The sequence below is a fragment of the Miniopterus schreibersii genome (assembly GCF_964146895.1).
Source record: "Miniopterus schreibersii genome assembly, chromosome: 13".
NCBI classification, from domain to species: Eukaryota; Metazoa; Chordata; class Mammalia; order Chiroptera; family Miniopteridae; genus Miniopterus; species Miniopterus schreibersii.
The window spans coordinates 27140879-27160110 of NC_138113.1; positions in this window are offsets into that span (position 1 = coordinate 27140879).

Below are 19232 nucleotides of genomic sequence, written 5' to 3' on the forward strand. Positions count from 1 at the left end.
GGCAGAGGGAGAGAGAGAAACATCAATGTGAGAGAAACATCGATTGGTTGCCTCTGGTATGTCCTGACAGGGGATGGGACCTGCAACATTTTAGTGTACAGGGTGACACTCCAGTCAACTGAGGATCCCTGCCCGGGCTGCCATGGATTATTTTAAAGCAAATTCCAAACATCATATAAGTTCATCTGTAAAATTCAATACATTCTTTCTGAGACATGGATCCTACTTTTAAAATATAACTGCAGTACCATCATCCTACTCAGAAATTTCCTCATTGGCTTATCCATCTCCTCTACTACCTCTTTCCTTTCCTTCTCCTCTTCTTCTTTTTAAAAACACTAATAAAAATTGGTTGATGTGTCTCTAATATCTTTTAATTTATATTAACATTTGTTATCAGTTTCTTGGCAGTGGGACATAGTAAATTGCTTCTGTGTTCATTTGCTTGTAACCCACAAAGTAAATGAATTAATTTTATCTTTTGGAATGAATACTATGAATACTATATATATATATATATATATATATATATATATATATATATATTTAAAACTTATCTTTACTGATTTCAGGGAGAGGGAAGGAGAGGGAGAGATAGAAACATCAATGATGAGCGAGTCATTGATCGGCTGCAGCCCGCAACCCGGGCATGTGCCCTGACCGGGAATCGAACCCCGATCGCCTGGACCCTGGGTCAATGCTCCACTGCTGAGCCACGCCCGGCCGGAAACACAATATATTAAATGAACACAAATTTCAATTTGACTGAAACTTTCAATTTAATTAAAAATGGAACCATCAGGTTAGAAAGATAAAATATCTGACATTAGAGAGTGAAAGACGTGATGATCACTGACTCTGAGACCTTCCGTTGATGTCTGAGCTCCGCGTCTTGCACCGTGACGGCCAGGCCGCTCCACCTCCTCTCTGGGCATCTCCTGTGCCATGTCCTGGCACTCCCTGGATTGCAAGAAAGTTTTTTCCCCTTTCTCTGTTTCTGTTTCCTACCACAGCCAGGTTTCTACGCCTCTAGTGTGCTTAAGGAATTTTCTCCAATTAACTCGGGCCAGGAGGTGGTGGTGCACACTCCTCTCAGCCAGGGATTGAACTGCTCACAATAACTCCATTTTCTAATAAGCGTGTTGGTTAGAGACGGCCCTGAAAGAAGGGAGCACACTGATTCCTAACCCCTTTCCATGTTATGTTCCCCATGTGCATTGTCAGAGGAAAAGGGAAGTGTAGGGTTGATTTATGAGGTGAGTGCACATTTGCAAGTCCCATTCAGCAGCCTGAGAAAAAACCAAGCAGACACTCAGTCTCTGCTAATAGTTTTCCATGGCTGCAGAGCTGCCCCCTTATCATTCCCTGCACGTGGCGAGTGGCTCAAGTTTGAGCCCTAATAAATTCTCTCTTCTAGAAGCCAAGCTATCTTTCTCCAACCTTCCATAACTAACAAACAGCACCCTGCAAAACATATTTTTCCATAAGAATACTCTATAGAGAGATTCTATCATTTACTATGACCTAACCAAAAAATAAGTCCTTGTTTTATACTTAATTTTTTTTTCTTAAAGATGTTGTTGCTCTTAAAACAGGCAAAATTAAAACTGGTGAGACTCCTTTTCATACCTTTCAGGCGTTCTTCACATTTTTCAGAGACCAGTGTCTCCAAGCTGCTGGGCCCAGAGCTGTGCAGGGTCCGGTAATCCTTTCTTCCCTGCATCAAAAAGTTCCCGTTCTGCCAAAAGGTACAAAATTGCAGTTATCAAATAAACAAGTCACAGGGAAGTAATGGACAGCATGGTGAGTACAGTTAATAATATTGTACTGCAAATGGGAAAGTTGCTAAGAGAGTAAATTTTAAAACTTCCATCACAAGAAAAAATATTTTATAACTATGTATGGTCATGAATGTTACCTAGACTTACTGTGGCTATCACTGCAATAGATACAAGTATAGAATCATTGTGCTGTACACCTGAGTCTAATATGTTTTATGTCAAATAAATCTCAATACCACTTATATCCATATATAATTGAAACTGAAAAATTTCTTCATTCTATATCCATGTCTAACCGTATGTATTTTAATACAATACACCTTTTCATATCTGTGTGATGATTAATGAATATATGGATATCCACCATTTGTGGAACATCTGCTATTTACCAGTTGAAGTTCGGTTGTGTATATTACATTTTGTAACATTCGCAAAATCTTGTTTTGGAATCCTTATAGTCTCTAAGGATGACATTTATACTTGTATGGGTGAGAAAACTAAGGTTCGGAGACACTAAATAAGTTGGCAACTTTTACAGAACGAGGACACTGGAGAACTGGGTTTAGACACCAGAACTTCTGGATTCCAAAGCCTTGGATCCCCACCCCCCCATTTTCTATCTTAAGTCTTCACAAATCCCAGAAAATCCCATAGAGTTTAGAGAAATTTGTCTGATTTCATCCATGCATTCTTATATGGTATAAAATGTCTGATGTGTGCACGAACTTGGCAAGCAGAAAACGGCTGTTACAAATGCCAAACAATTTCACAGGATATTTGTAGAATTGGTAAATGGCAAAATTTAGCTTTTTTAGCACTTCTAAAAGGGAACTTAGTATCATGGTCTATCTTCTGACATTCAAACAAAAATAGTGAAGTATATTTTTGGAATATAAACGTATCCTTACAATATGTTGCCAATAAAATCTATTTGAGTTAGATTTTTAAAATGCCCCACTGAAATGTAAAAACCACCCTCGGGACTAATGCTGGGAAGATAAAGCTTGAACTTAATGGCTGCTTGCTTCTCAGCAGTCACACATCATCAATGGGAAATGGAGTACTGAATTATTTCTTAGTAGACCCCTCCAAAAGTAGGATTTATTTTCCACATCTACAAGGACTAACTTGTATCATTTGGTAAGTATGAAATTGACTACTTTCGTCAATGCTCTGTCCACAAACTAGCTTTTCTGCTGCCACATTAACAGCTATGATAAGAAAGCAGATTACCAGCGAGAACAACACAAGACAGCAACCATCGCTTTCCTGGTTGGCAGCACAGTGAGGACAGATGAAAGGTTACTGGGCGACTGTCAACGGTAGGACAGCGTCTTAAAGCCCAAATACAACTCACGCCGTTTACTCTACAAAAATACTCATCTAAGGCCCTGAAAACTAACAATGATGAGTTACATGGGAAAAGTGGAAAAGTTTATTATTAAAGTCACCTGCATTCATAAAGGCCTCCCATCTATGCACCAAGTATTTCAAGTTGCATTTTGACCTTTCCTACACCTTTCACATAAGCTTCTTTTCTTTTACAAAATGCTACAGAGAATGGAAGTGTTGTCAATTAAGTAAGAAGGGTGTTTGCATCAACCTTTTCATGTGTGGGATTTAATGACATTTTAAGGTTAAAGTAAAAGTCAAACATCGATTTTTTGGTGTCCTCCCCTAATGCACCTAATGAATAGAGATTCCCATAAAAACCTTTTAATCCAATTTAAAACTTCCACTATCAAAAGACTTATTTTTTCTTTTCTTTTCTTTTTATTACCACACTTTTTTCCTCCCACTGAAAAAGATTCAGGACAGAAAAAAACGCCTAGTTAAGATGACGTAGGGGAATTCAAATCCAGAAAATCTTGACAGTGATGCATTCTAAAATAAAGTTAATTAGATGAATTACACATATGTATACACCTTTTACAAATCAGGAAAGTGGAAATTTAGAATTCAGCCAATGTTAGGGTGGAAGATGATGATTTTCTACATGATCAAAAAGATGCTTAGATCTCTCCTGCTTTCCTATAAGGCTTAACATAGAGGATCATTATTTTCTATCTAATATTTGCTGTATTCTATAAAGTCAGAAGGATAAATATAATGGAGCATAACAGAAAAAAAGTGTGAACAAAGAGATTGTGATGCTTGGCAAGCAGGGATCTGGCAACTCATACCAGAAAAAAGTTTAATAAAAAGTTAGCTGGTGCAATATCACAGCTTTGTATTTCACAGGCAATTTGTGTGCAGAGGGAAGCTAGAAAGGTTCTTTGAATGAAATATATACCATAGCAATTCCAATTCTTTTTTTTATCTTCACCCGGGGATATGATTATTTTTTTTAGAGAGAAAAGAAGGGAGAGAGTAAGAGAGAGAGGGAGAATGTGAGAAACATCGATTGGTCGCCTCCCATACAAACCCCGACCAGAGGTTGAACCCACAGACTAGGCATGTGCCTTGACCTGAATTGAACCATAACCTTTTTTGTGTACAGGGCAGTGCTCCAACCAACCGAGCCACCCAGCCAGGGAGCAGTTCTGATTCTTTAACACTCCATTAGCAAATTTAAAATAGCTCCTCTTCCTTAGGTAAATAATATGGATTCATATTTCTTACAGGTAATGTAATCCTATGTTTTCTTCAGAGAATTATGTTTATTCTGATTTTTTCTTGGTAAATTATTTGGTAAAATCCATGAGGGCAGGTAATAGAATCATATAAAGTTTCCCTTAATAAACAGTAAGCTTAATTTTATGCCAAGTAAGCATGAGAACTACTGGTTTACAGACACGGATACAATAAAAGCAAATGTCTCTTTCACATTAATAGTTTAAATGATTGCCTCTTCTGTAACTCAGAGGCAAGATTGTTATCTAAATGTGAATTCACACCTGACTTTGTCATGAGCCTTAATAACACACATTACCGTATTGCACCTTCAATTTTTCTCATTTAGAATGTTTGTTCAGAGCAGTTAACCCATGTTTCTAGTTCTAAAATTAATCTCCTTTGTTTTAATTAAATGTCAGAAAGCCAGAAGTACTAGTCAAAACAAACAAAAAGAATAATTCATTGGGCAACTTTTAGGCATGGAACTACTCTGAGACCTTAAAGAGACTTAGCTACCCACAGGAGAAGTGATGAAGCTGCTTGACTTAAGATTTGGAAGAAAACTGGGGATGCGCCTCTGATTGCATGTGTGCACGTATATGTTTTCTTTCACCTTCAGTAATTTGCTGTTCTATCCATTTTACATTAGGGAGAGATCTCATTTCATTGACATAATAAGATTACCTCAATAAATATTTATTTTCCTTAGCCAGTAGATATCATTACATTGTACAGAGAAGGAAAATGGAGAGGGAATTCATTTTAAGTAACTTGCCAAAGTTTTTATAACTAGTAAGCTTCAGAGCTCTGATTCAAACCTTGGTCATTTGTGTATAATATTCAAATACTTAACTGCCCTGAGGTTTTGTTGGAAACTAGTTGAGATGTGCTGAGAGAATGGCGTTTTTCATCCACGATTGGGAAGCAAATGAGTGTAATTTTTAGAAAAAATAAAGGCCAAGGAAATCAGGATGGTCTACTGTGCCTGTGTGTGTGTATGTTAGCGGGGGTTGGAGGCTTGTCTGGCAAACCAAACCAGAATGAAGCGAGAGGGTACAAAAGAATACTCTCACTCAGTTTGCTTTGCTGGCGAGCTTCTGCTCCAACCCAAAGGATATCAATGAGTACTGAGTCTAGAGTTTCTTCTTTACATAAATTCCCAAAGCACACAGAAAGAGCCTTCTACATTGCTCTTCATTTCTTCTTAAACAAGTTCATAAAATATCTTTGCTATTCCTGGTCTAAAGTAGCTGGGGTGTGTCATAGCTGTGGAAAAGTATAGAGAGTCTTGAAATTAGAATAAAAATTTATTTTTAATCAAAATTTTTTCATTAACTTGTGAGATTGTGGCACTCAATTCACTTATCCTGGCTAAATTTCAGTTTTCTCGTATAATGGGGATCATAGTTTTTTCATATGGCTATTATGTTAAATAAGAACTTATATATAATATAACAGCATTTAATAGCAATAGTCAAATTATAGGCTCTTAATTATTCACTTTAATAGGCATTTAACATAGCTATTGTGGACAAGTTATATACATTTTCAAAAAGTTAGAGGGAGGTAAAGGATAATTGTCACTACTAAAAGTATATGGAAATATCAAACTTGTGACTTGGGAGTTTACCATGAATTTGCAGTTTTTGAGGGGTAATGTGACTGAACATTGATAAGGAGTTGTATTAAGTTGTAACAAAATTTCACAAATTTAGAAGCTTAAGACAACATAAATTTATTAGCTCAAAGTTCTGTGGCTTAGAAATCTTAGTTTGGTGTGACCGGCTTCTCATCTGAAGGCCTGATTAAGAAAGAGTCTATTTTGAGGCACAGTCAGGTTGTTGGAATTATTCAGTTCCTTATAGCTGTAGAAGTAAAACCTCTGTTTCCTTGTGGACATCAGCCAGGAGATGTTCTCAGCTCCTGGAGCCTACCTGGACTCCTCGCTGTGTGGCTACCTCCATCTTCCATGCTGACTCTCTCCCACACTTGCTCACCTGAGGAGCTCAGACTCATCCATGATAATCACCCTATTTTAAGGTCCGTTAGTTTGGGAAGTTGATTGTATCTTCAACTTCTCTTCCTAGAAGCAGCTACATGAGTGTTTGATTGAATAACTTGGTATGTGCATAAGGGCAGAGAATCTTAGGAAATCAGCGTGGAATAGAATTCTGCCTCCCACAGGGTCAGGCAATGTTTTACGCTGCTAGCGTGCTCAACTGAGCAGCTTTCGGAAGGTTCTGCTTGATCCAGTGGCTTAAGCTGTTCACCATGCCCACCACTTTTCTGTTAGGAAAGGCCCCTGCATTTATCCCTCAGCTGTCATTGATGAGTGCCATCTTCCAAATCCAAAAAGGTGCGACAATCCTAGTCAAGTCCCAACACATATTCTATGGACATATTTTTATATTTCTTAGCCTGAAACTGGGATTCTTTCCCCAAATTCTGATTCTTTTTTTCTCATACAGCATTAAAAAAAAATCAGTGTTTGTCTATTACATAGGCGGAGTCAGAAACTGGGTGAAATAAAATTAAGCATTCACAGATCAGAAGAATGTTTCTTAGAATCTAGATGTTACGCAGGGCCAGAGAGACAAGTTCAGATATGATGACTAACAATTTCTTTCCCTGGACTCATTGTGAGGCATCAGAGTGTTCAGATTTAACTAAAACAAAGATTGGCACTCAGTTAGACATTAAAATGAGAAATTTTATATTACTGATGGTTCCATGACCATTCACTGTCTTCTCATTAAGAATTTATACAGGTGCTGCTCTAACAATGGTTTAGAAGAATGTTTATCAAAAGTGGTGTCCATTATACTATCTGGATCAGAATATCTGAAGATAATTGTTAAAATGCAAATATGCTGCCCTCTCCAAAGACTTCCCAAATCCGAATCTCTAGAAATGGTCTTCAAGAATCAACCTGCATTTGTAACAAAACTCCCAGGCGATTCTAAACTTCACTGGTTTGAAAAGTTGGGATTATTAAAAATATTTCTAATTCACTTCAATTTATTTTTCATAAAGTTTGACTACTGAAAGCATTAGAAAGAAAGTTAGAAAAATGGATTAAACCTCAAGATTTAATCTCTGAATCATCCTTTCTGCTTTGGAAGGTGTTGTAATACCTTGGTGTCTAGGTCTACTGTCGAATAACACATTTTGCTCCTGAGTCATCAATAACATTTTGTTCCAGCAGAGATTTTATAATTCATCTAGAATAATTTTCTTATTTTTACAGATAAGAAAATTGAGTCCTACATGGTTTGTGACTAAACTCAAAGTCATCCTGATCTGAGTGGGGAGATGATGATTTGCAAATAATGTTCAAGATTTAAACTCCAGTGATCTCTTCAATCCATTGTACAGATTACATTTTTAAAAATGTGAATCTAGTCAACACTGAAACATTCTGTGAAAAAATTGTTAAAATTTAGGACATTCACCCACAATCATAGTTTTTTCTTGAAGGCAGATAACCACGGCTTTTTAAAACTTTGACTCATTCCTGATACACTACCAGAAATCCTTACACTTTTAAGATAGATTAGTTGATAATACTGCATATTGATTTGTAGCCAGTAAAATACAATATCCACCACTTCAAATGTTCCATATGCCATTCTTAGTACATTTAAATCTTTTTTATTTTATATGCAATTTTTAATAATTTAAGCTGCAGATGTCTAACAATTTAGTTTTATTTATGTTGCCATAATTCTAAGTAGACTTTTCTTATAGTTTAAATAATTTTGAACTTCAAAATTATTTAGTTTTATTTCACTGAATGGTAATACTTGTATTTTTATATCATCAATCTTTTATCTGTCTATCTATCTATCTATCTATCTATCTATCTATCTATCTATCTATCTATCTATCTACTTACCTACCTACCTACCTACCTATCTACCTATCATATGGATACATGAAATAATTCAGAAATTTATCATTAGAGTATGTTAAAATGTTTAAAAAGTATCTCCTTTGTGAAAATAGTTATGTTTTATAGAGATTCTCCTAAAATGGAGGCTCTTTACATTTATAAATAAATGACTGATAAAAATAATTACCTAAAAACATCCTCCCCACCCAGGTGATGTCATCCTAACACAATACCTCTTATTTTGAGCTTGAAATACATTGTGAAACTTTGGGTATTTTTAGATTCTGTGGACTCAGAACTGAAGAAAGAGAAGAAGCTAGAGGTAAGGGGGAGGTAGGATCATATTAGTAAAGCCAATTCTGAACCTAGACAACAAAACTGCCCTTCAATTTTTACTATATTGTAATATACATGCCAGTTTATCTTCTTATATTGCATTTTTCCCCCTAAAATTAAATATGTTTAGGAGACTAAAGGGTTATCACTCATTGCATACAATTGAATAGTTGAATAAGATTATTTTCCTAAAGTTTGAGTAAATTTATTTAGGAGTTTTGACTGATGGGAGAGAATGGAGCAAGAACTTTGAGAATAAAAAGTGTTTGGGGAGATGGGCAAGTCTGGCCAGTGTGACATAATCAGGGTCTTTGGACAATATGTAGAGACATGGAAACCACAGAGGATTCTTGGAGGTAGGTGTGTGTAGGTATGTGTGTGTGTGTGTGTGTGAGAAAGAGAGAGAGAGAGAGAGGAGAGGAGAGGAGAGAGAAAGAGGCACTGAAACAGTAATAAGAAGATGCTTGCCAGCTCTCTGGTTCTCAGCCCAGGCTTCAACGAATGCAGTGTATTCAAATTAAAGTTAATTTCCAATAAAATAAAATAAAATTCCCAAAATATATCCATGTTCCTACTATTTGTAAAGAATTATGACAACTCAGGAAAACAAACAAATAAATAAACAAGCAGTCCTAATTTTTTTCACATCTTTATATGGAAGACCCATAAGGTTGTATTTTTTCAATGTATATAGCCCTAAAGCCACAGAACTTTTATAACCAGAAGAAACTCAGACATCACCGATTCCAATTCTCTCAGCCCACAGAAAAAGGAACTGAGTCCAAAGGAGGTAAAGTGATTTGTCAAGAGTCCCAGAGAAATCTTCTGATATTATCCACCCACCCAAAACAGACTTACATGACTGAGAATAAAAATGAAAATGCAGGCCAAGGGTATATTATGATTGCTGTTGTTCCAAATTTGTTCACGAATAACTAGTTTAATTACATGTCTAACTTGCTACAGAATCTCTTTGATCCTAGCTTGGCTCTGAAACATGATTTGTGAACTATAAATTCATCTTTCATAGAAGTGAGACTTTAGCAGGCCTCTCTTTCTTCTTAGGAATTCCTCAGTTCCCCTAACTCATTGTGAAAGCAATTGAGAAATTAGTCAATCAGTATAATTTTCAAAGTCATCTTCAGAGTGGATGCTACAGGATTAGCCATATGACGTTTTTGACTCTAAAGCACTAGGCTATAATCCAGGCCAACTGGAAATCCTCAGCATTGCCAATGAGCCTTATGCACTTGTTCCAGTCAGAGCAAGGGTCATGTTCTCCATTTCAATTGTTGAGTAGCAGCTGCCAGTTAAAAATTATCTTTGCAGCAGCTTTAAGAATCTTCCTTGAAATAATAAGGCGGTAACTCAAAGTGGACCTGAAATATTTTGAACAAATCGTCTGGTTAAAACACCTAAGGTCTAAACACTCATTATTTTCACTATAGAAGCTTATGTTATTTTTCATCCCAAGCCACAGAAGACTTCATTTAGTTCTTTAGTTAGTCAACTCAATTTAGGAGTATTTTCCTCATCAAAGGAATGTAACACAAAACATTCTTGTCATCCAGCAGTCCCAGTTTACCCCAATCCTACAAACTTCTCTAGAAGACCTTCCTGGTTAAAGGTTCTGCCTCTCACACCTAACCTTCTTTAATATCGCCTCTTTAGTCTTAGTGCAGGATGAGTTCTAGTGTACAGTGAGTCCCAGATGAAGGCTATGAACTTCCCAGCCTAAGTGTCTTGTCTACTGCACTCTTTTCGATCAAGATGACCAGTGCCCACTCAGCCCACAGGGCATCGGCTACATGCCCATTATGTTCCCCTAAAATCCCAGGGCTCAGGTTATACATGCATCCTTTCCCATCTTCTCAACCACGTAACCCAAAGACTAAATATCCTCTTCTGGAGCACATCAGGGTTAAGGAACTAAAGTCTGAAGCTTATCATTTTCCTGCTTGAATTTAACAACAAATAATTACAATCTATCAAAGTTTCTGCCTAAGGTTTAAATGATATTTTTCATTTAAATATCTAGACATAAATAATAGACATATTAACTTGCTAATCATTCTTCCTAAACTACATGGCAAAATATCACAGAAAAGCACAGAAGGGAGCCTGTTGCTGCAGCAGAAGGAAGGTGAATCACAGGATAGGCAGGACTTGGCTCCGATTCTCGTTAAATTCCAATTAGCTAATGACATGGGGAAAATCATTTATCTCATTTAATCTGTCTTTTTATTTATAAAATCATAATGATAGCAATTACCATTTAAGTCATTTGTCTAGAATAAACAACTTAAACTATGTGAAGCACAGTACCTATGACATATGGAGGTGCCCAATAATAAATGATAGTCCTTAAATTCCCAATTTCTTCTTCAGAAATTAAAAAAATTTGAACAAAATAATGCTTAATATGAACAATAAGCAAGCTTTAGGCATAATTACTCTAGTAATATGATTGTGTTTAGATAAAGGCAATCTTTTAGATGAAAGGGTTATCACTGTTCATTAATGTATAAGCATATAAATGCAACAGAAAGAATCTATTTATGGACTAACCTATATATTCCTAATATCCATAGTGAATTCATTTTTCTTTAGATTTTGTTTCAATAGTTCATAATAAGAATTAATACTTAAATGTCTAGGTGAAGTTCTACATTTAAAAGTATATACTGCAAAATTTTATTAGATATCTATTGGGTAAAAAAAAAAAATTGCCCTAATCAGCAAAATGTTTAACATCTTAACCTGGATATCTTGCCCTTGGGTACTTAGCAGAAATCAAGGTAAAGTCTCAAATTGAACTAAGTAGAAAGTGGGAGCATAAGATGAGAGGTAACTATGGGGAGAACATAATTAACCACTTTAGGCATCCCTATAAATACTGGGGTTTACTTAGTTTGATTTTTTAAATGGGTGACCCTAGAAGAAACATACATTGTATATAGGGAATAAAGTTGCAAGATTTAATTAACAGAGGAAAAAGAACTGATATTCCAATGTTTATTTTTCATTTGGATATAATTCCTGAATGTGTTCAATAAAATGACAGGGAAAGTGTGTGAAAATGACTGTGAGCATTTTTCATCTCTCAGGTTTGGTATTGCTTTATAAAGATTTAGAATAGATTCTTTTAACTTTAACTTCCCCTCCTCCTCTAGAATTAGACATGCTGACACATGTACACAGAAATCCAGACATGTGTAACACACACACACACACACATACAACTAAACTTGATTATGTTTTTATATGCAGAAGACAGAAGCAGATGGTAGAAAATGTGAATTCCTAGCAACAGACTTTGAGACCACAATATTATTCTAGCAAAATAACAAAACATATCACTCATGTAAACTGATCAATATATAACTCATTAAGAAGTCCAAATATTTCTGGCAATTTATTAAAGAATTAAATCAGTGGTGATCTAGACAAAGTTAATAATACATTTTGCTTGAGACTCCATCCTCTGATCATTTTAGTTTTCCAGAGAAGATAAAAGAGAAATAAAACAATTTAATTACCTCTGGCAAAGAAAATAACTAAAAAAAAACCCACAACAAAGTAAAAATGAATATATATACACACATATATTTTAAAGACAGAACAGAGCAAGGAGCTACATACAGCTTACTTAACACAAGTGAAAATTTAAACAAAATCAGTCAAACAAACAATTAAGTAAGGTGCTTCTTATCAGTCACAAGGGCAGCCCTAAAACAATTTTTTTAGATTTGGAAAGCCTCCAGAACAGTATAAGAAATAAAACACTGAATGAGCTGAGATATTAAGGGAGAAATTGGTATTGCAGTGACATTTGCTTTCTAATATCAGAGACGATATAAAGAACCTTAGGCTGACACAAATATACAAATAAATAATAAACTTCCAGACTGTCAAACTGTCCTCCAGATGGAATGGAGATAAACTTAGCATATTGGTCAGAGCTGCTAATTCAATGAATTCATTGAATGGTCAGTGTTCACAAGCTGCATATGGAAAAACAAAAAACAAAATACAAAAACCTAGGTGAAGAAAGAATTTCCAGGGGTCATTTTTCTTCTCTTGGCAAGATTTACTTTACTGCAAAAAGGAAGACTCATTTTTACATTATGCCTGAACTTATTCTGTCCAGGGAGGTTCCACAGATTATAATATTCAGAAAATACTTTTATAAAATCTTGCCTTAATTTCCATAATTTTTCTTATCTCCTCTTGAAAAAAACAAGATAAAACCATGAGCACAAAAAACAGTCAGAGATTTGGCTTGCAGAAGGATTTTCTGTGTAGAGTTATCATTGGTTGTTTTCCTGTATTCTTAAAAATTTAGATATAAGTTTTAGAATGTCAAAAATCAGCTGTATATCATTATCTATGATTAATTTCAGAATAGTTGCTTATACTAGCAAATTGACATGATCCAGAAAAGAAATGTATTGATTTCCTTCCACAAAACCACCAGGTTAATCTGTTGACCATGCAAAGCCCAGGTTATTAGTACAGTAAGAGAGCACTCCACCTTGACTGAGTTAGCAGTTGCTCAGAGGGAGGTTAAGACTGGGCAACCAGAATGTTGACAGTTTTGGGTTGGAATAGTTTAAGTTGGATCTTTGCATGTGGAATTTGATTGGCATTGACCAAACACTGTATTGCAATAAATAGCTTTTGACTGATGGACACAAGGATATAGTTTTGATGAGTAAGGAGTTGTTTGATGAGCAAGCAGGTTACCTTAGTAGAGTCATCCTTTGTCCCAAGAAAGTCTCCACCTAGATGTGCAAGTTATTCCCTTGAGAAGAGAACTAGTTTAATGATCTATTGTTTAGATTCATGGTATTTGGAGGAGTTCTTGAGACTAACAAGAATGTATTTATTGGTTTACAGCTTTATCTTCTCAGATCAAAATTTCTTAGAACAAAAAGGCCCTTTGTTCTTGGTCTCCACAATGAGGCTACTAGGCTGCAGGTTTTCAGTTTTCATTACTGAACTCACATGATCTAGACAAATGACTGTATCAAGTTATATTTAGAGATACACCACAGTCCTGCATGAAGAATATAGAACCCCCTTCTTATGCTCAAATTCACTCAAGAGAACATAGTTGATAAACATAAAAAACAGGCTGTGTGTTTCATGTAAACTTGCTCATTTAATCTCTTAAGACCTTAAGCCAACATAAGCACAAGCCAAGACAGAGCAGTGGAAAGAAGGCCTTTACTCCTCCCTCTGAACCATGTGATGTGAGAGCCATGCTGGCCAATATCAAAGTAATTCTCAAAGCAGAACAAGGTGGATCTGCAGAAGCTACAGGACTTTTTTTCTGTACAAGGAGGCAGACGATCCTTACGACAAACAGTGGAGCAGGGCTTCCAGACCACACACGTCTCCTTTATAATGATTCACATGACTCCGAGCCCCCAGCACAGTTATGTGTCGGGGAGGAAGGGTGCAGGTCAGCTGAGGGCAGAGCTTTCCAGACTCACATCAGTCCTGTGAGTGTGTACGTGAGGTAGTGAGGGAAGTGGGCTGGAGGTAGGAGATAGCAGAATAGTCATCTTATCTCTGATCTCAACTGCAGTGGAACACATTTAGATCCTTTCATCACAACTTGCCAATTTCTCTGACAGGGTGGAAAAAGGAAAGACTTTATTTCTGTGTAAAAAGAGATAACATTTAGATTCCTGCTAGATTGGATTATATTTCCTTGTGCTTGGCTGATACATATATGAAAAATTTACAAGAATATTAAACAGAGAAAAATGTTCCAAACCCAAACAATCAAGGAAAGAAAGAAATCAGAAACCAGAATCTGATGACGACACTGAAATAAAATATCAGAGGTCAAAACATAGATGAGATTTAAAGAGGAAAGGTTCATATATCAGACTATAGCCTTGAGGGGGCAAAAAGACAGATCAGTAGGTAAGGCAACCCAGATAATGAAAAAGTTGGAGGCCTGGTGAGAATCGTTCCATTCATCTGGCTTTGTGTACTCCAACCCTTCCGCCCCTGCTGCTGCAGGGTTAGGACACCAGTTAACTTGTAGGTACTTGCCTTTTCTCCCACAACTCTGTTTCATAAGAAAGCAACAGTTTTTGTTTCTTAGTTCCTAAGAAACCAAGAAATATGAGAACAAACTGGCCTGAGATGCTAAGAGAATATGACTCGGGGGTAGCAAGTAAGAACAATATTGGTTTGGGGTCTGGAGCATCTTCTAAGGTTGTATTTTCAAATTAGTTTGATTATAAAGATTACTGAGAATAGAAAAATTTTTTTAAGAATGGCCAGGCCTTCTCCTGTATATTCTAATTCTTGACGTATGGTAGAGCTCAAGAATATCTATTTTAATACATTTTAATCCATTGATTAAGAATGGCTAAAAAACACTAGTACATGTTAGGATTAAAAAGTTTGTGGATATTTAGGCTGGAAACTATACTAAAACATAGAAACAATATAATTGCTGATTTTAATTATTTAAATTAATGTTGTGAGAAACATGTTGTAGACTTATTATGTGTGGTTCTATAAAACAACATGCAGAAATTAAGGAGGCATATTAATTGATTTATTAAATTATTTTATAATATAATAAAGTTTACCAAACAAGTAGGAAATTATAATTGCAGTAACACTGAAAAACTATTAAACAAAAAGATCATTAAAAATAATTAACCATGTGACCATCCTGACCACCCCTACCCCCCACCACCAACACACCACTAATTTTACTGTATAACAACATCTTAACACTTCAGGAACATGTTCCTGAAAAGTCTCCATTATGTGTGCATAGAATTTGTGTTTAGCAAGATGCTTTTGTAAAAAAAAAAATGTTTAAAAAAATCTATTAAAAATAATGTTCAGCATATTAAATATGATAAATCAACATTCAAGAAAATTCCCCTCTTCTAAATCAACTATTTGTTGGTACCCAAAAAATACTTCTTCCACATAAAAGGCTGTTCCACACAAAAGGCTGTCTTAGAAGTTTTATACTATGATTGGACATCTTGTGTTGTGCTGGCCAAGTCTGTGAAGGGATATAAAGGTTTGTCCAAACTCTCCCCACCCCCAAAGGAAGGTAGAAATGTTTAATCAAGTTTGTCCACCTTACACAATGTCCCTTCATTAACTGAGCAATGCAATTAATGTTGACAAAAGGAGAATTAAAATATAAAAATCAAAACACAAAATAGTTCTGAAAGACCTTCAATTTTCTACAAATTATTGCAATCTACTGAGAAAGGTTGTTATACAAGCCTTACGTTAATAATTCCTCTTCTTGATATTTTGAAATAGCCCATACTTAAAATGCCTATTGCAATTGTTTTCTCTTTTGTTAGGCAATTATGACAAAATCTAATGTAAAAACTTGGGGTCTCATTTTCACATACATACACATACACATTTATACATACGTACATATGTGTATATATGTACATGATACTTAAGAAGGAAGAATGTCTATAGTCTATTCATAGCAAATTGCATTTCTGGACAATTTTGTGAGGCAAATATAACATTATAAAAATGATTCACTAAATATTTTGTGACGTTTGGTAACCATACTTAAGAAGTACAACTTTTTAAATCAAAATTAACTTTATACTGCAGTTTGATCTTCAAATGCCTGAAACATTTCTTTACTAAACATTAGTACTGAATAATAAGATGAAGGAAACAACGTTTTCATTTATCAAGATCTGAGGGATTTGTGCGCTGAGTTTCAGGGAAATGCCAGACATGTAACTTGTGATTCTACCAGAGTAAATGCCATCCAAGGACATTGCATGCTCCAGTAACTGATGACAAGTGTCATCTCTCACTCTGCCAAGTCAAACACGAAGGTAAGTTTTATCAAAATTCCCGCGGACAGAGCACTGGAGGTTAAATAGGTTTATAGAAAGGATGACCAGCAAGAAATGCCTGTTGTGGTAAAGGAAGTAAAAGTAACCGCTTCTCATTCTTGGAGTCCCCATCCGGGAAATGGAAGACAGGATTCTCAAGCCTTAGCTACTCCCTTGTTACAAACACTTCATTAGTGTTTTTCAGCCGCTCATCTGCCTCTCTTCTCTCCACCTGCATATCCTTCCAGCCAATTTTCAATAATGACTGCCCCTTTCCCAGCCCTCAGTGTGCCAAACACTGGACAGATTCTGAAAGGCTTTGCTTCAAAGGAAAATGGAGAATTTGGCCAGGACTTAGCTGCCATGGAGACACCCTAGATATTTTTTCCCCTTGCAATGCACACTTGCCTGAATTGAACTTTGTTTCCCCCCTCCCTTTTCATTTTCTTCTTAAGGGCACCTCCCCCCCAAACTGTTCCAGGGTCACTCCCCCCGATTTATGGATCAATAGAAAACCAGCATTTTCTTTTGTTTCCTACACCTACTTATTTAGCATTGTTTAACCATTTCTTCCATTCTGAAGTATATGACTTTTAGTTAGCCATCTCTCTATCTTTATTGTATCTATAATTCTTCAGAATTCTCTTCCATTTCTGTTGGAAACTTCAGAGCCTTTTTCAACTATTTTAGCTCTATCCAAACATAGGACAGTTCGGTTTTTGACATCAGCTCTTGTACTGAAGGCTCATCTAACACCATATATATGCTTACCCTAATCATTTCAAATGATTCTAATTCACCTCTTCAAATTACAAAATCATCACTCTTTGTACCCATTGCCATTTGGAGCTGTTCTTGATTTACTCTGAAAATAAGACAAAGTTGAAAATCTGTTTAAATGTTAACTCCATCACCCTAACTACCACTACTTCTCTATGCTGGGATGCTGAGAGCCTTATATTGTTTTTCTCTGAATTCACGTCTTCATTTCAATCCAGTCCCTATTCTGCATCCAGAGAACTTTTTTTTTTAAAGCTGAATTTGGCCCTGTTCCATATTCTTAGTCCCACCTCCCCTTTAAAGGGTTTAAGTTTTTCATTATGTGAAAGATGGAGCCCGCGTTATGATGTTAAATGTTTTACAATTAGTTGGCGGGGATTAAAAAAATCCCTAATTTGTAGCATTTGCCAAATTTCTATAGCTTACACCTACGGTGGCCAGTTTCAAGCTAGCAATGTAACACCACTGAGGGGAGGGCTGGAAAAAGACACGCGCCACGGGCCGCGGGGAGCCCGTCCAGTGCGAGCCGAGTCCAGGGCGCCACCAGGGCGGGAAACTGCGGAACTGGGACGTCCAGCCCCCGCTTCGTCCGTCCCCTCTGACCTTGTTCATCCAGCCTGTCCGCTGCCGCCTCCGCTCAGCGTCTCACATGTGCTCTGCGGCCTGCTGTCCAGCCAGAGGAGCTTTGTCCAGCTGCTCCTTCCACCGGCCAAAACCAGGATCTCAGCTCCACGGAAATTTTCCTGGGGAGTCCTTTCCGAGGCTGACTGCACTGGGACTAACCCAGGCCCTTCTCCGCAAGCACACGGGGCAGCCTGTATTTCCTCTCCCTCGTCATTATTTTTACATCTATTTGTGAGACTGTTTATTATGTCTGTCTCCTCAGCCAGACTGTAAACTCTGTGAACACAAGGGTTGTGCCTGGGTGGGCCTATAGCATCATCAGCGCCTATGTCCAGAGCAGTTCTAAGCATACAGTAGTTTCTAAAAAATAATAGTGATAACAATATGTTGAATGAAAAAAATAAAGAAATCTTTATTCATCTACTGCATAGTACTCAGCATAAACTAGAGGTTTATTTGGCGTTTAGTGAATGACTAATTGAAGATTTTAACTACTCCATTTTTTCATTTATGAAATGTTTCCACTTTTACTATGACCTTTATTCCTCAGTGTTCTTTAACTTAATATTACACTCCATTCTTTCTCGCTACCTTATAAGTCTCTACTCCATCTAATATATTGCTCAGTCTATATTCAAAATTATTTGAAATGCCATTGTTATAACAATAACCTGATAAACCACCAGCCTTTATTATATTTAGTATGAGTTCTACATTCTTACCATTTAGGAAAAATTCATTGGTGTTAAACTTAATATTGTTCAGATGTTGGACTGAAAAAAATGGTAATAAATCAAATAATAAAAATAGCAACATAAAGTTATTAAAAATTATATATGGGAAAGAAAAATTCATCTTTAACAGATATTTTGGGAGGAAAAACGTGATTATTTACAAGTAAATATTGTGAGTGGATCTTCAAAATTGCTTGATAGTACTCCATCATAGACACTTAGGGAATGCAAGTCATTATGTAGGCAGCAGATTTAATGAGCTCACTCTGACATTCTGATTGCTAATATAAATGACATGAATGAATGAACTCAAATAATTGAGGATGTTTCTCATAAACACACCAGCAGTATTTAGTAAACATATTTTTATTCTAGTGAAACATGTTATATAGGTGCTGATACTTTAACATAAATAACTTAGTTGTATAAAAACAAATACACCAAATCAATATATAGTCTTGTCTATTTGCAATGTCTGATGTTTTCCCCCGATACTATGTTTAAAAGAACATCCACTGAGGTTGTTTCCACTGGGTTTTTGTTGTTTTTTGTTTTATCTCTGAAAGTGAGGTGATTCTGTTTTTGCCTCTGTACCTTTCACTTA